General features: G+C 41.6%; 1 protein-coding gene across 3 annotated transcripts in view; it reads right to left on the bottom strand.

Annotated features, from left to right (window-relative positions):
• The window catches only part of DYRK1A (dual specificity tyrosine phosphorylation regulated kinase 1A), a 144,701-nt gene extending 128,592 nt beyond the window's left edge, over positions 1–16,109 (bottom strand). The window contains exons 1-2 of one of the 3 annotated variants that reach the window (XM_057545387.1): positions 15,979–16,101; positions 11,953–11,996 (exon numbers count right to left, since the gene is read on the bottom strand). The gene's annotated coding sequence lies outside the window, so the exon portion shown is untranslated. Of the gene's footprint in view, positions 1–11,952; positions 11,997–15,978 lie in introns of all 3 variants that reach the window. The other 2 variants (XM_057545388.1, XM_057545386.1) reach the window with 2 other exon arrangements.
• Positions 16,110–16,888: the final 779 nt, after the last annotated feature.

The following is a 16,888-nucleotide window of genomic DNA, read 5'->3' as shown; positions in this document are numbered from 1 at the left end:
ACAATCATATGAGCTTAGAGGAGACCTTCCCCAGTTACACCTTAGATGAGACCAAAGCCCCATCAATAACTTGACCAGAGCCCTCTGAGACCCAGCTAATTAAGCTAAGCTGTGCTCAGACATCTGACCTACAGAAACTGTGAGGCCATAAATGTACTTGTTTTTAAGTTTCTAAGTTTATGGTAATATTGTTACATATCAAGAAATAACAAACACACTGTTACACAATAAAGTTTTTCCGCCATATCCTGGTGCTTTGCTGAAATAATGATTTGCAACTACTCTTAACTACACATCAAGCCAACTTCAGGTAGCAGTCACAATTGCTCTTTTTAACCAAAACTCATGTACCAAGATGTCAACATTAACCACAATCTGACCCTGTGTTTTATTTGTATTTTTTATTGAGATACATTTGACATAAAATATTAGTTTTAGATGTACAACACAGTGATTTGACATTTGACTCTGCATTTTATTGTAGCCATTTTTTAATAACCTTGCCTGCTAATTCCATTGTCTCTATCATTTCTGTTTCTCCTGAGTTTTCTCTTCTGTCTTCAAACTCACTAATCTTCTCTTCTGCCATGTCTAATCTGCCATTAATGCCATCCTGTATATTTTTCATTCCACACATTAGTTTTCACCTCTAAAAGTTTTATTTGGATCTTTTTATACCTTTCATAATTTCTAACTTTTTGAACATATGGAATACAGTAACTGCTTTCATGTCCTTGCCTGTTAATTCTAACATGTCAGTTCTAGGTTGGTTTCAATTTACTGATATCCTAATTATAAGTCACATTAACCTACGTCTTCACACGTCTAGTAATTTTTGATTGGATGCTAGACATTTTACACTGTTGAGTGTTGGGTTTCTTTAAAGAGTATTGGCCTTTGCAATGACTGGCAATTACATTACTTTCAAATTACAGGTGACCCTTGAACAACAGAGGGGTTAGAGGTGCTGACCCCCCCACACAGTCAAATCTCCAAGTATAAATTCACAGCCAGTCATCCATATCTGCAGTTCTGCGTCCATGGATTCAGCCAACTGCAAATCATGTAGTACTGGAGTACTGAAAAAAATCCACGTATTAAGTGGACCTGCACAGTTCAAACCATGTTGTTCAAGTGTCAATTGTAGTTTGCCCCTTTTAAGGCGTGTTTCTAAGATTTTTTTCAAACATATCTAGAGTAACCTTTATTTTAGGACTAGTTTAGCCCCATTAAGACATGACCCTTTTGGATTCTCAATCAACACAGCATATAATGAGATCTTTCTACTTTGGCTATAAAGTACTCAAATATTTTCCAGCCCTGGGTGAGCTCAGAAAATTCTTCTGCTTACAGCTTCCCAGTGGATTCCTTCCCCAGAAATGTTTCCTTCATGAAACTGTACCCTACACATGCACCACAGATTGGCATTCAGTCAACATTTAAGGGGACCACTAAGAAGATTTATGGAACTCTTTCTCTGCATAACTCTCAGCATAAGTCCCTTCTTTCCAGAACTCTGCTCCTCAAATCAGAACCATTCTGGCCTCCCCCAACCCCAATCTTTCTTTCCTCAACTCACTGGCTTTTTTGGGGATCTCCTTCCCCGCACTGAGATCTGCCTCCAGGCAGAAAGCTGCACCATCACAGGACCTCCTCGTTTGTTTCCCATCTGTTAGGGAATGTGGTTCTGCACTGCCTATTGTTTAATATCTGAAAACAGTTGTTCCATGTATTTTGTCCAGTTTCCTAGCTGTTTATGGTGGGAGGGTAAATTCAGAATGTTACTGCCCCACAGTCAGAAACAGAAGTCATGACTCCTGACAACAATTTTAAAGTAAATGTTTTATAAGATACAACTCCTAACCATACACACACACATCATTATCACATTATCCTGTCTTTATTTTTATCATGATATGTACATGATATGTATCACTCTTGGTCAATTATGTTACTTGCTTTCTTGCTTATTCTACATTTCACAATAGAACGTAAGCTCTGTGAGTACAGGGATCTTACCTACACTGTCACTCCTGTATCTCCAACACCTAGAACATATCCTGGCCTAGAAAAGGCACTGAAATTCAGCAAATGCATTAAATCAATAAGCAAAGTGTTTTACGAGTATTTCACTTAATATATATTGTGAACTCTTCTACTTAGTAAATTCTAATCTAGATACAGGTAACCCTGACCATAGAGAGTTCCTTAGAATTGTCTATTGTCGTAATTACCAACATCTGAGTAAAGGTTTTTAGTTGCAAACAAAAGAAACTAACTCTAGCTTTGTTGAAACTGTAAAGGAAGTTATTAAAGTGTATTAGGCAACTCACAGAAAACCCCAGGAGGGCCAGGCTGGAAGGCTACATAACCAAGAACACCGAAAATTCAAACCACAGATCTGGTCCAGTGGAGACAACACAGGATTCGGTCCCTGTGATTTGTAGAGATACCACTGACCCTGGAACTAAATGCTACAACTGGATCTGTCACTGACTGCCTCCAGAAGAGCCGCAGCTGCCATCCCCCTTGCACTGCAGAACACAGACTTTGCAAAGTGCCTGCTTCTGCAAATCACTGGCTTCTGAGGTAGTGGAATGGAGGTCCCAGGTCATATGATTGCATCCTAACCCCAAAAAAATGCAGAGAAAGTGAGCAACTGGCTTTCATAATGGAAGACATCTACCTCCCACCAAGATTCTTAAGGTAAAGAATTCCCCAAACACAGAAAGCTATTAGATGTTCTGGTTAATTATCTGAAAGACTAATGAACCAGTAGCACAAAGCATCAATCCCAGCATACCAGAACTTTTATCTATTTCTTCAATTAATGGGTTATAGAAGCTCTATGTTCCTTTTTCTTTTCTATCTGAATGTTTAACTTTAGGGCCTGTAACTGTTCACTGGGTTTTTTATTATCTGGAAGCAGCATAAGCAATCTACTATGATTAACCTTAAGCAAATTTACTTCCCTGCATCTCAGTTTTCTAACTTATAAACAGATACTATCCACCACCTTCTAGGGCTGCTGATAATATTAAAATAACTAATAATGAATATGTAGAGTCTGGCCCATAGCAGGCAATCAATATTAGCATTATTTAATAATGTTACCATTATTAGTTTATTTTTTAACAAGAGAAACTCACTGATTTACATGAACATCTCTTTTTTAAAAAGAATCTGCCAATGCCAACAAGCTGAAGATCCAAGTTTCTATTTTACATTGGTATTATAAATGTTATCCCCCTTAGCCCCTTTGTTATCAGAGATGAAGCAACAATAAAGTAGTCTAACATGTTGCCACCAGAACTAAGTTCAAGGAATACATAAACAGATGGACAAATGGACAGCTGGATGATGGAAGCATCAAGCCACGTCTCCTTTAGGGTTCTCTACAGCGAACTCCAACCACACTGAAGGGCTTCACGGCCATGAACGGGACCACGTATGTCCACCTAATTCACAACTACGTCCCAAGGGCCTGGCAAGGGACCAGGCAAAGAGCCAAAAAATGAAATCTGAATATTTGCTTTTCTAAATATTTACTACAGAAACTAGTCCCTGAGAAAGGTTTCAGAACTACTTTAAAACAAGTCCCTTTTAAGCTTTTAAAAAGATCATTCACCTGACAAGATCAAAAGCTTCAGTAATTTTCTAACTACAAGACTCAATTCTTTTGAAAATCCATCCGTACAACGAACTTTCCCTCAATCATTCTTCTTGTCGTTGTCCAAATGTGAAGAAAAAGTAAGGCCAAAACGCATCCAAACCACTTTCTTCACTTTTTTTTTTTTTTTTTTTTTTTTTGGCTGCATTGGGTCTTCATTGCTGTGCACGGGCTTTCTCTAGTTGTGGCGAGCGGGGGCTACTCTTCATTGCGGCGCACGGGCTTCTCACTGCGGTGGCTTCTCTTGTTGCAGAGCATGCAGCCTCAGTAGTTGTGGCACATGGGCTCAGTAGTTGTGGCTTGTGGGCTCTAGAACGCAGGCTCAGTAGTTGTGGCACACGGGTTTAGGTGCTCTGCGGCACGTGGGACCTTCCTGGATCAGGGATCGAACCCATGTCCCCTGCACTGGCAGGTGGATTCTTAACCACTGCGCCACCAGGGAAGTTCCTTCTATCACTTTTTAAATGGCGCCAAAGCTAGAGCTTATTTTAAATGTGAACCCAAGAGCTACTGCAAATGCTGGATTGACATTCCAGATATAATTGTTGAATGAAACTCACTTTGTTGGCTAAAAATCATAAAGAACATCCAGCCTGATTCCCTCCACAATTTAAAACCATTCCAGGGCTTCCCTGGTGGCGCAGTGGTTGAGAGTCTGCCTGCCAATGCAGGGGATGCGGGTTCGAGCCCTGATCTGGGAAGATCCCACATGCCGCGGAGCAACTAAGCCCGTGAGCCACAACTGCTGAGCCTGCGCGTCTGGAGCCTGTGCTCCGCAACGAGAGAGGCCGCGACAGTGAGAGGCCCGCGCACCGCAATGAAGAGTGGCCCCCGCTTGCTGCAACTAGAGGAAGCCCTCGCACAGAAACGAAGACCCAACACAGCCATAAATAAATAAATAAATAAATAAATAAATAAAAGAAAAAAAAAAGGAAACTAACATTTAAAAAAAAAAAAAAACCATTCCAAATGAAACTAAGAACTGTATCTATTTCAATAAACTAATAAAATTATGTACTCCTTTAATAGAGAAGGCACAATCTTTCAACTCCGTAATACCAACACTGAACTTCTAACAACTAGTAGGTATTTCATATGCACTTATTAAATTAATCCATGAGTAAATAACTTTGTCTTTTTACTGGCTACATAGAGTTTTCCAAGCTTATCTTTAAAAAGACAGGATTCACATTTTTCTTCTTCTTCAAGGTTCCCATATTCCCTGTCCAACTCTTACTCCAAATGTACATTCCCCTTATGTAATCATTTGGTCCTTGAGACCAACCAGTAAAGACCAAGACGTAGTTCACTGATGCATTCAACAAATGTTTACTTGGTACTCACCACACGCCAAACACTTGCCGATCTCTCAGAATGCAAGGGGGAGCAAAACACCACTGCTCCTGCTCTCTGGAGGGTATTAATAAAACAAGCACTAAAAAAATTACCACCTGTGATAAGCATTGTGAAAGGAAAGTACAGGGAGACATGAGACATTAAAAAAGAAGAGGTGACTAGGACAGGGGTCTGCTTTCCCTGACAAAGTAATATCTGAACTGAAAATGAAGGAGGAAAAGAAGTTAACTAAAAGAAAGAAGGGATGATGGCTGGCCCAGGAAGCAGACATGCAAAGACATGGGAGACGAGACGGCTTAAGTCAGCTGGAGCCAGATCATCCAGGTAGGGAGTGCTATGACTAGTCTAGTCTTTCCCCTAGAAGTCACAATAAGTCATTAAAGAGGTTTTTTTTTTTTTTAAGAACTGAGAATTCCTGTTCATCCATTTGTTCAAGTCTCTCCATTTCTATCCATTCTATTGAATTTTATTCCTTGACCTTCCCTACATGCCCACATCCTTTACTTCAGATGTCCGTATCTTTATCTTATTCAGCAAACAGCCTTCTTCCAAACATCTCCCATGAATCCTAAGACTTCTGTCTTCAATTTCCTCCCTTTGCAGAGCTGACTCCAGTACTGCTGAGTAGCTGTGGGCCTTCAGGCCAATTCTTAGGTAAATTTACCTAGCATTACTGACATTTTGAACTGTACCACAGAACCACTACAGGGAAATTCAAAAATTGAAATTAGATGGCAAAATATGCTGAGATCGTAATAATTTTCTTACCATTGCTCTTTTGGAAAACTTTAATGAAACAGTCTTTTGTACCATAGTAACGTCTCTCAAAAATAAATGTGTTTGATGTAAAGGTGAAGTAAAACACACCACTGTGATGACAGCTGTTCTTTTTCAAGGGGAAACGATCAAATCAGAACAAATTTTTCAGCAGACAGTATTTGTCTTAAAGACAGCAGTCCTACTTATATCCAAATAAACTTTAACCTAAAATTAACTGTCAAAGGGACTCTTAAAAGGAGACAAAAATTTTGACCTTCAAAAAGCAACATCAAACATTACTCAATTTCATAGACTGTGTTCCCTTTAAGGAAAATTCACGTTTACTCTAGACTGCGTCCTTAAGCCTACTCTGGATTAGGAGCAGGCTATTAAAGATCCCCGGCTACAACTAGCTTCCACGATGGCACATACGGTGAGGGTTTTATTTCAGCATTGATTCCCAGGCCCTAGTGCCATGTTTGGCACTAGTAGGTACTCAATAAATAGCTCTATCTGCCTCACAAGATAAATGCTTTTTAGATGACTGGTCTCCCAATAAGAACATATGTGAACATAAACAGAAGAAATATGGTATTTTTCAGGAAAATACTAAGACACTCAGAATAAATTAAACTCTCACATGTTTAACTACTCTATACTTTTCAAACCATGAACTGTGATACAACCTTTCCCTTTCCAGAATCACAGCTTCTAACACTGCCTTCTCCCACTGCCCCATTTTTTAGCTCATTTTTAATGGTGCTATAAATTATTTCCACCTGTCACTAATGGAAGGTTTGAACTACAATAATAATTCTATCTTCTGTTCTTCCACAGTTCCTTCAGGACCTTACTAGGAAATATTCTCAACTGTCCCATTAAGCCAGTCATTCGACTCCTTATGACCTTTACTATACTGCCACCAAAGCTGAATTCTCTCCTTTCTATCTCCAAAACCTGGGTCCCATTGCTATCTGAATCCAGAAATATTCACTTTGTTCTGTTGAAAATTAAATAATTAAGAACTCAAGATGTTCCTAACTTGGCTCTCCCTCTGTCTTGTTTTTCCCTCTCTTATTCCTCATGCCTGTACACCTAGAATGAGCCTTTCAAAAGGCTGTCATCTCCCTAACCCATGGATCTGCTATCATCGCCCTGATGAAAAACCTTCAACTGCCCCAAATTCAAATTCCTTTTAAGACCCATAACTCTCATTTCTCACTGCAATTGTTCCTATCCCTCCCCCAACGTCACACACACACACACACACACACACACACACACACTCACACACTCTTACACTCCAGGCACACCCACCACAGGTGCCCATATGACTTCTTCCAGCCGACTGTCACTTCCCCAGGTTCTACTGTAAAAAGCCCATCCATTCTTCAAGACCAAGCTCCCATCCCTCCTCCTCCACAAGGCATGCTCAAATCCCCAGATCTGTCTGACTTCCCCGTGTTCTTCTAGTTAGTTCTCTGTATGGCAATAGCTCTAATTGTTAGTAGCCATGGTCTTACCTGTGCTAATTTTGCCTGTGTACACACAACTATCTCAACACTAACAGCACAGGTCGCCAAACCTTATTCACTTTTGTAGTCAAAGTTTCTACCACCGTAATTCACATATCTTATACAGAGGACAGGCAAATGTTTCCTCAGTTGAAGAGGAACAAGAATCCCCTTTTACAATTTATCCAAGCATTTAGAATTATAAGCATTTACAATTTATTTATAAGCATTTACAATTTATCAAAACAGTTTTTCATTCAACAGAATAAATACAGGAAAATCACAGAACAATTTTAACTAAACAACAAAGAACAAATACTTTGTTATTTAAAGTACAAGACTTACAGTACAATGTAAGATGCTCAAATTCACTCATAAAGAAATGCAAATTCAAACAACTAGACTTCACTATTCACCTATTAAATTGACAAAGATTTAAAACTTCGATAACACCAGTGTTGGTGAGATTTGGAAAACTATACACTCTCAGACACTGCTGATGAAGTATGAATTGGTGCTACTTCTTGGAAAACAATTTGGCAATACATATTCAAATGTGCACATACCTGGTGAACCAGCAATTTCCCTTATAAATATATACTCTCTGGCTAACGCTCACAGAAAAGTTACATGTACAAGGATGTACACTGCAGCATTGTTTAAAAATAGCAAAAATAGGGAAAAAATATTTAAATGCTCTTTAATGGAGACTGACTCAATTGTGCTGCATCCATAACATGGAACATTTCCCATCCGTTAAAAAAACAGGGAAACTCCACCACCTGATGTGGGAATATTTCTAAGATGATCAAGAAGCTTAAGTTGCAAAACTTGTGTGTTTAGCATGATCCCATTTGCTTTTGATTTTAAGTACACAGAGTGGATACACACACACACACACACACACAATGTCACACTAAAAAAAAATCAGGATCGCACTAAATATACAGCTTTGTAACAGACGTGTATATAATAAATGTTTACATATACAGTTGTATGTTTGTATGTATAGAAAATTTCTAGTAGGAAAAACTAAATAGCTATTACTTATGGAGCACAGGGGGGTGGGGGGTGGGGGGGTGACACCATTCTACCAGGCTGGATCTTTTTTTTTTTAATCGTGAAAATACATAACTTGTTGATTGTTAAGAACTAAAATTCTCTAGATCAAAATGATACCTTTTATGTCTGATATAAGACTGCTCAAATAGGAGCCCTAAACAGATGAAAAAACACTAAGAAAAAGAGAACACTCCTACTCCAATGACTCCATATTCCATCAAGCCCAGTGGTCCTCAGCAAAATTATCCACAGTCCCATTACGGACACTCTTAGCAACAGAAGGCCAGCAAGTGCCAGTCTAACGCTACCAACCTCCGGCCACCAGAGAAGCCTCCATGAACCCTTCCAGGACTGCACCCCAAGCAGACATTTCTCAAGCATGCCCTTCATTTTCCTTGGGCAAGGGCACATGTGCCCTACCCTTCCCTCCCCGTCCCAAAAAGCTCTCTTATTAGTGCAGGTGCTACTCTCCAATGTTTAAAATGACAGCCAGCTAAATGATAAAAATAAAGTGTTAACCTGATAACAGATTAAGGATATTCCTCTGGGAATATTTCCACTTTAAATTAGGGAATCCAGCTCTTACCTTAATCTAAAGGAATGAATTCAACAGTGAGAACTGCAAGCAAACCAGAAGAAAAGGAAAGTAATAATTTGAGGACATGACCTCCCTTTGTTCCTTCTAAACATGCCAGGTCAAAACCTACCTGTCATCTACCCTAACGCTGGAGATACACTACCCTACCCACTACAGCACCGACACTAACTATACCTGATTGAAAACCTCAACTTCCCACCTTTAAATACTTATTTGACCAACTCAGGCTATTCTTCTAAGAGGCTAAGAAGACAGGTAAGTGAGCCAACCATTCACTACCAATGAGCTCACACATAAATAGCAACATATTTGAAAACAACAGATCTTCCTATAAAACCAAAAATGCAGTTGTACTCTATTCTCTGTCCCCTCTTCTGTAGAAAGAACAAAGAACCAAGAGTCAGGAAAACATGTGCTAGTCCCCCAGACCTCCTTATTCTGAGGCACTGGTTAGTCATTTATTTTCTCTGCACCCCTTTCCTTCTCTAAAATGAGAGATGAACTATGTCAACGTTTCTCAAAATGTTTCTACTGCATCAGGATTACCCGGAGTCCAAATTAAGAAAGGGGATTCTAGAGTGTCACCCATACCTACAGAAAGAGAAGTATCGGAGCTTGGGAATCCCACAACTTTGACAAGTTATCCTGAAAACTGTTTTGAGACCCATTAGTTCCTCAGGTCTCTACTTGACCTAATTATACGCTAGTTCAAAGAATCCTAGACCTTCCTCTTTCGTCAAACCCATGAAATAAAGAGGAAGATACTGGACAGTAAATGTTCAAATATCACTGCCATCATCCTCCTTGCAACTTCAGTGATTCAAACATTTATTGAAAACCTAACAAGATATTGCGATACTGAATCACAATATCCTAGTATTGCTTGCTGAGGATGTGAGCACAAATACACACAAAACGGTCAAGGGGACTGCTAAAACTAAATCCAAGAGCTTAGATTTCAAATACTGTTTACTGCAATAGTCACAGCAATCAAGAATCATGTTTCTATCAGAAAATACCGTCAGTAAAATAATGTGACCCAAAATTCCTTCACTACTAGTAGTTACAATTTTTCCAATCTGACTACATATGTATATATTCTATATACTATGTACTGATGGTCTATTTCAATTTGTACACCATAGTTCAAAAGAGTAATGAGCAAATATGGAATATAAACATTAATTAGTGCAATAAGTTGTCTTTTCAAAGTTCATTTCTGTAAGTTTCTCCCAAAACATTTGAAAGTGTGACAGGCAATGGTTCATAATCGCTCCCCCCCCCATTCTCTTCTTTCAGTAGAAACAAATTTTCAGCCAAACAGCCACCTACTGAAGACCACATATCCCAGCCTCCTTTGCAGCTACATGCGGCCACCTAAGTTCTGACCAATGGGTGTGAACCGAAGTCCCATATGCAACTTCCAGGTCTGTCTTTAAAGAGGGGGTGTTCTCTGCCCACATCCTGTCCCTGGACTGTGCATGTGGAGAGGAGCTGTCCTCAACTGTATAGGACATGGTGCCCCCTTAAGCACAGGAAAACAAGTCAGAAGGAACCAAGCTCCCCTGTATCTTGGAGCCACCACATCAGCCTTAGACTACTTATATGAGAGAGAAGTAAACTCCTTGTTTAAGCCACTGTATTTAGTCCGAACATAGGTCCAATCTTGTGCTCTAACTAATGCATATAGAAAGATTAAGTTACTAATAAATATTACAAAACAGCTACTTACCAACTCAGTAAGGCTGAAACTCTAATTATAAATTCTTGGGTAATCTCACTACTGAAATTATTGCTACTGTACCAACTTACATTTATATAACATTTTACACTTTTTGCAGAACACCTCATTACAGTATCTCATTTCACATTCTCAAAATCCTGGGCAAAGCAGCGGGTGCTCTGCACATTTGGACACAGGACACTAAAGCTCGGAAGCTACTTCGCCCAAGGTTGCACAACTAAGGAGTGGTGCTCAGGCAGGATGTGGCACACAGGTTCCTCATTCCATCGTCCCATGTACATGTACATTTAGCTACACCTGTTATGTGCCAGGCACTGGAGTTACAGAATTATTCCTGTCCAGATGGACCTTACAGGTTAGTGGAGAGAGGGAGAGACAGACAGTAAATGAGTAAGTGTACTTATGCGTACATATGAATAACTGTATAGCAACTTTTAGTAATGGCTGTCAAAAAAAGCAGAGTCTATAAGAATGCATGGCCAAGGAATCTTACTTAGACTGGGGTTTGGGGGAAGGCCTCTGAAGAAGTAGCATTTATGTTGAGACCATAAGGATGAGTATCAATGAAGAAGAGGAAAAGAGGGAGAAAGCTATTAAAAAATGTATGTGTGCTATCTCAGTCTTCACAAGAACCCCATGGTAAGTACCATCAACCCCATTTTACAGATGAAGAAACTGATACTTAGCAAAATCATTGTGCCTTAAGTCCACACTGCCAGTGAGTGGCAGGACCTGAGATTCCAGACCTGCCTGACTCAGGAGGCTCTGCCTGGCACTATCTCACAGGCCAATACTCTCTCCACAGTTATGCTTCTTCAACTGCTATCTCTAACTTGCTATCAAGCAGATTGTGGATAGATGTCACAATTTGAGCATCTTCTTACCCAAATGCATGTGCTAAAATGCCAACCTTAACCACAAATATCCATAAAACTTAAAACAATAATAAACTCTTTCCAGTCGAAATTTTATATACTTAGAGAAATAATGGGATTATTTAATGAACAGGTATGTTATTTAAAATAGAGGTGATGCTGAAACCAGTTTCATTCCATGTTAAACCAGTTCACTAAGCCCCTCTCCACAAAATCAATTTGAACAAGCAATTCAATTATGGTGAGATAAAACTGAAAATAATTCATCAAGAGTAAAGATACATTTTAAACTATTATGCACTATATATCAGATATGGGCACATGTCCATCAAACAAACAAAACTTTAACAGTATTACAAACTTTTAAAAGTCACCTTCTAGAAGAGAGGATACATAGCTCTGGGAGAAGAATCAATTGCTGAAAAGACAAAATGGTTCTGTATTAGCAAAAAGTATGCCTACAAGGAACCACATTATCTTAGATGTTCAATGTACCACAAGTTATCTCCAATAAAGAATTTTAACTCGTTATACAACTCTGGAGGTAGGATTTCAAAGCAAAACCATAACTTTTTAAAAACATTTAGCTGGTTTATACAATGCAATATTTCCAAGTCATTTTGTTTTCATATACCAAAAAATGAAACTAAGGCTGCCTGTAGCCACTAGGTTAGGAAACAAGACTTGTCTCTAATTGCCTAATATGAGCCTTAAATTAATTACTTTAGTCATGTGAAGTCAACATTTCACTTTCACATAACCAATGGTAAACTCCACAGCTCTAGCTTAGCATTATAGCATTGACATAAGACAAGATTTCAAATGATTTCTTTATTTAGAGGCAACTGGGGAGAAATTTTAGGTAATTTAAAATAATTTGATGATTTTTCCAAGTAATTAACCACAAATTTTAACCTCCTCCCCCAAAATTTTTAATCCAAAACTGTGCACGCCTTGGGTTATGAATTACTATAATTTCTCTAGCCATCAAAACATTGCCCATTGTCAAAATAATATATGGTAATAAGTCCTTCAAAAAGCATAACCACTATGTATACATGTAAGGTGCTCACACAAAAGTAACAAAGTCACGCATTTCACTTTACAGGGCAAAGTGTGTTAGGTGTCAAGTTTCAGGTGATCATGTTTAATAGTTTCAAGTAATAGCTTTACTTCTAAGCAGAAAATACACACAAGTATCTGGAGGTAAAACCACCAAAAAACTCAACAGAAAATAGTGATTCTTAGCTCACAGTTTAAATTACTTATAGTAATACAACAAAATTCTAAGACTACTAAAATTCTGGGAGAGAAAAATCAAGTAAATCTTCTTTATAAAGACTCTGGAAGTTTTGGGGTTCTGCTGAGTTTAGATAAAGTTTTTCTCGGGGGGGGGGGATAAAAAGAGAAACTGCTTGCGGGTGCGGGTGGGGGTGGGCGTGTAGGAAATGTGAAAGTTCTTTGAGACAAGAGAAAAGTGAATGTTAAAGCAAAGAAAATTCGACACACACCTTACCACAAATAAAGTCACAAATGAAGCCCCCTCTTCTATTAAGCTTATTTTTAGATCATGTAGAAGGCAATTAATTCCCTTCTCACTCATAATAAAGTTACTTCTATTCAAGTTTTCTCCCCATGACTAGATAGTTGCCAAGCATAAACATGCATGTGAAAATATCCCTGGGCATTCTAAACTTCTAAGCTTTTTTTGTTTTGTTTCCAAGTAGTACCCAAGATTCAATACAAATTAGCATCTTCTTTCTTTGTATAGTTTCAAAACAAAACATATGCCAAAGGTCACTCTCACCACGTATTATAACAAGTTATCTTAAATTTGGTTTCACGGGGATTTGCAGCACTACAAAAACCTATGTAAATTCTTTAAATACCAGTTGTTGCACTTACCACACTCCCCACGGCAACATCTCTAAGTCATACACACAAAAAAATCTGCATAAATGAAACTAAGGGGCAGACATCAGACAATATTCTAGAGGAGGAAAAAATTCTAAGCCAGGTTTTTTTTTTAACATCTACATTCCCAAACAAGACACTGCATTACAATGGAACATCTTCATTTGTTTTGAATGTTAGTGCCCTTAAAAGAGGCTGGATTAACTCAATTTTTGAATCCCCAGGACACAGTAACTATGTATGTTTGTTAAGTTTCCATTAAGTCCCACCAAAAAGTCTTTAAAAGAAATGTAAGAAACGATCTTAAACCTAAATTCCATATTCCAAACAAAAACAAAGATCTCACTAGATCACTTAGTCCATCTCCCACCCCTACCAATAAGGACCATCCACTCACTTAATTCTATTCAAATCCATAATCTTTTTTAGATTTCAAAGGAGTGAGTCTTCACCTTACAGACACAGGAGTGACCTTCCTTCCAGGATAAATAACTTCTGAGCTTACTCTTCTTATGAACTTTTTATACTCAGTTTTACATTACAACTTGCTGTAGACATTGACAGGACTCAACTTTTTGGCAAGGTTTGAAGTCTAAATGAATTTGGACAGCCACCATAAACATCATTGTTATTCCAAGGCAAATCTTCCAAAAGCACTGGGGTACTTTAAGTGTAAGTCATATGTATACTAAAAAATCTTAATATAACTGAGTGAACTTTTTTCATAACTGCAGTCTCTTTGAAACTATCTTCTTCCGTTTAAAATCTTAGCACCTGTAATTTTAATTCTCTTTCCACATTTACACTCTAGCTGAAAAAAATATTCTCGTAACTAATCAAGATATGAGAAGTTTACAAAACAAAAGCTAAAGGTAATTCCACTGAATTATGAAAACGCCCCCAAAATCAAAATATTAAATATATCCACTCTTAAATACTTTGTATATGTAAAGTGTAAGGGATCACAGAGAAAATCTTAAGTATTCAAAGATAAAAAGTAACTAAAAATAACTTTGCACAAAACTTTCTTATGACTCATCAATACTTACATGACTATAATTAAATTTAAGTGTGAACAAAAGGCACTGAAGAATATTTTTTAATTCCTTCCATTCAAAAATTGTCTATGTAGTTTGCTTGGGAGCAGGGGAGAAGCTGACAAGTTAGTTTCATTCAGAGGCCCTCACCTCAACCTTTCCTTTCCGCTTCCGCAAACTACAAAGTTAATTCCATGCAAAACACTATACGCGGACAGAAGCTCTAGGTTAGAACCCTGAGTCATTACACACAGATCGCTCCAAAATCTGTCAGTATTTATAATAATGAGTTATACCCTAGTGATTAAGAGCCCAGGCTGACTACAGACCCCTGGTCCCTGCTGTATGACCTTGGATGAGTCACCGCTCAATTTCCTCATCTGTAAAATGGGTAACAGTTCCTACCGGGAGAATAAGCGACTTAATTAATACACGTAAGGCCCTGAAGACAAGTGCCTGGCACTATTCGTCCTAATCTTTAAATCAGTGTGAAAACAATGTTACAAGGTGTATTTTCTGACAATTTGGGCGGAATTCGAGAACCAAATGGTGCTGGCATTCAAGTACTGCACCTAGATTACAAGATTCACATCATCCAAGGGTTGGACGACAGGCACAAAGAAGTGATCAGAGTCACTCACTCACTAATTGTGCCATTTTTAACTATTTCGGACCAGGGAGGGGCCTTTCGCTAAGTGTGAAGCTATTCAGCAGCCCCGGTGGCTCTAAGCGAGAGTGGGTCTCTGCCTATTAACAGACTTGTGAAGTTTCGTTGCAATACCCAGGTATCAATTATAATTTACGCATCCTCAACCACCAATTCCTCCAGCTGCTAAACAGGTCATCAATCCACCTCGAGTGGCCGGGCTCACTTGCACTCACTGCACAACTTCGGAGCATGCCGAGTGCCCTGGCTCCAGCACACACCCCAAAGGGCCGCGCGGGGACCGGGCTCGCGACCTTCCCCGGCGCCTAGCCCGGCAGCCAGCCCCATTTTCTTAACCCGCGCATTGTCCTTGCGGAGAACCCCGGCCGTTCCCACACTGGTGGGGACCAAGAGGAGGGACGAGGGAGGAGCTGGGGGAAGAGGATGAGGAGGAAGAGGAGGAGGAGGAGGAAGACAACCTCCTCCCCTTCGCTCGGGCGACCAGTGAAGGTCTGGCGCTTTCTCCGGCCCCCAAGCCCCGGCTCCCGGGAGGCCGCGGCCCCATCTCCCACCCTCCGCAACTTTCCCTCCGCTCGCACCCGCCTCTCCTCCGGGACCGGGCCTGTCGGGCTCCCTCCCCCGGCGGCCGGCCCCGGGCCGCGGCGCCTCCTCCTAAAATGGCAGGTCCCTCCCTCCGCCCGGCCGGCCTCGGCACGGGCCCGGCTGCAGGCCGCGGGGGGAGCCGGGCGCCGGGCCGGGCCGGGCGGGGCCGGGGCCGCGGCCGGGCCAGGCCGGACACTCACCGGGACGATGGCGGGGCGCTCGCGCCGTTCCCTCCGGTGAGTCTCTGCCTCGGGCTCTCGCCGCTGCGCTCTCGCCGCGGCCTCCGCAGCCAGCGCCGCCCCGGCCTCCTCTCTCCGCCCCCGGCGCTCCCGGCTCCGCGGCCGAGCCGCAGCCTCCTCAGTCTCTCTCCGGCTCGCGGTTCCAGCGGCGCCCGGGGCCGGGGAGGCGACAGCCCCCTCCCCGGCAAATACCGCAGTCCCCGGACCCCGACTCCCAGCGGCGGGGCCGCGAGGCCCGGCCCGGCGCGGAGGGCGGCGGCGGCGGCGAGGCCGGGCGCCGAGTCGCGGCCGCTGCCGGTGGCTTCTTCCCGAGGAGGATTTTGTAAATTTCACAAAATGGCGCGCGCTCCAAACCTGCGCAGCGAGAAGCGCCGGGGCCCGAGCGGCGGCGGCGGCGGCGGCTCCTCCGCCAGGAGAGCCCGAACCGCCCGCCCCCGAGTCCCCGCACAGACAGACACTCACACACACTCACACACACACACGCACGCACACTCGTCCTCGCACACGCTCACGCACACACACACTCTCTCACACTCACACCGGTCCCGCCCGCTCGCCGGCGGCGGCAGCGGCACCAACAGCAGCAGCAGGAACAGCAGCATAAGCCGCGGCGGCGGCGGCGCCCGCACCCCCCGCTTGGGGTGTCCGCTCCCTGAGCCCGTCCCGGGCCGCGATCAGCAGCAGCGACGGCAGCAGTCTCCCCGGATCCCCCCGCCGCTCTTGCCGCCGCCACCCCCGCCTCACTCCAATGGGGCTTTTTATTATTATTCGGGCGGGAAGCGAAAGGGTTTAAAAAAAAACCAACCAACAAAATGGCGACGGACCGACCCGGTCGCTATAGCAACTGTCAATCAAAACGCAAAACCCCGGC

Source organism: Balaenoptera acutorostrata, chromosome 4 (assembly GCF_949987535.1).
Source record: "Balaenoptera acutorostrata chromosome 4, mBalAcu1.1, whole genome shotgun sequence".
NCBI classification, from domain to species: Eukaryota; Metazoa; Chordata; class Mammalia; order Artiodactyla; family Balaenopteridae; genus Balaenoptera; species Balaenoptera acutorostrata.
The sequence above is the reverse complement of the archived record's forward strand: the minus strand, read 5'-3'. Positions and strand labels throughout refer to the sequence as shown.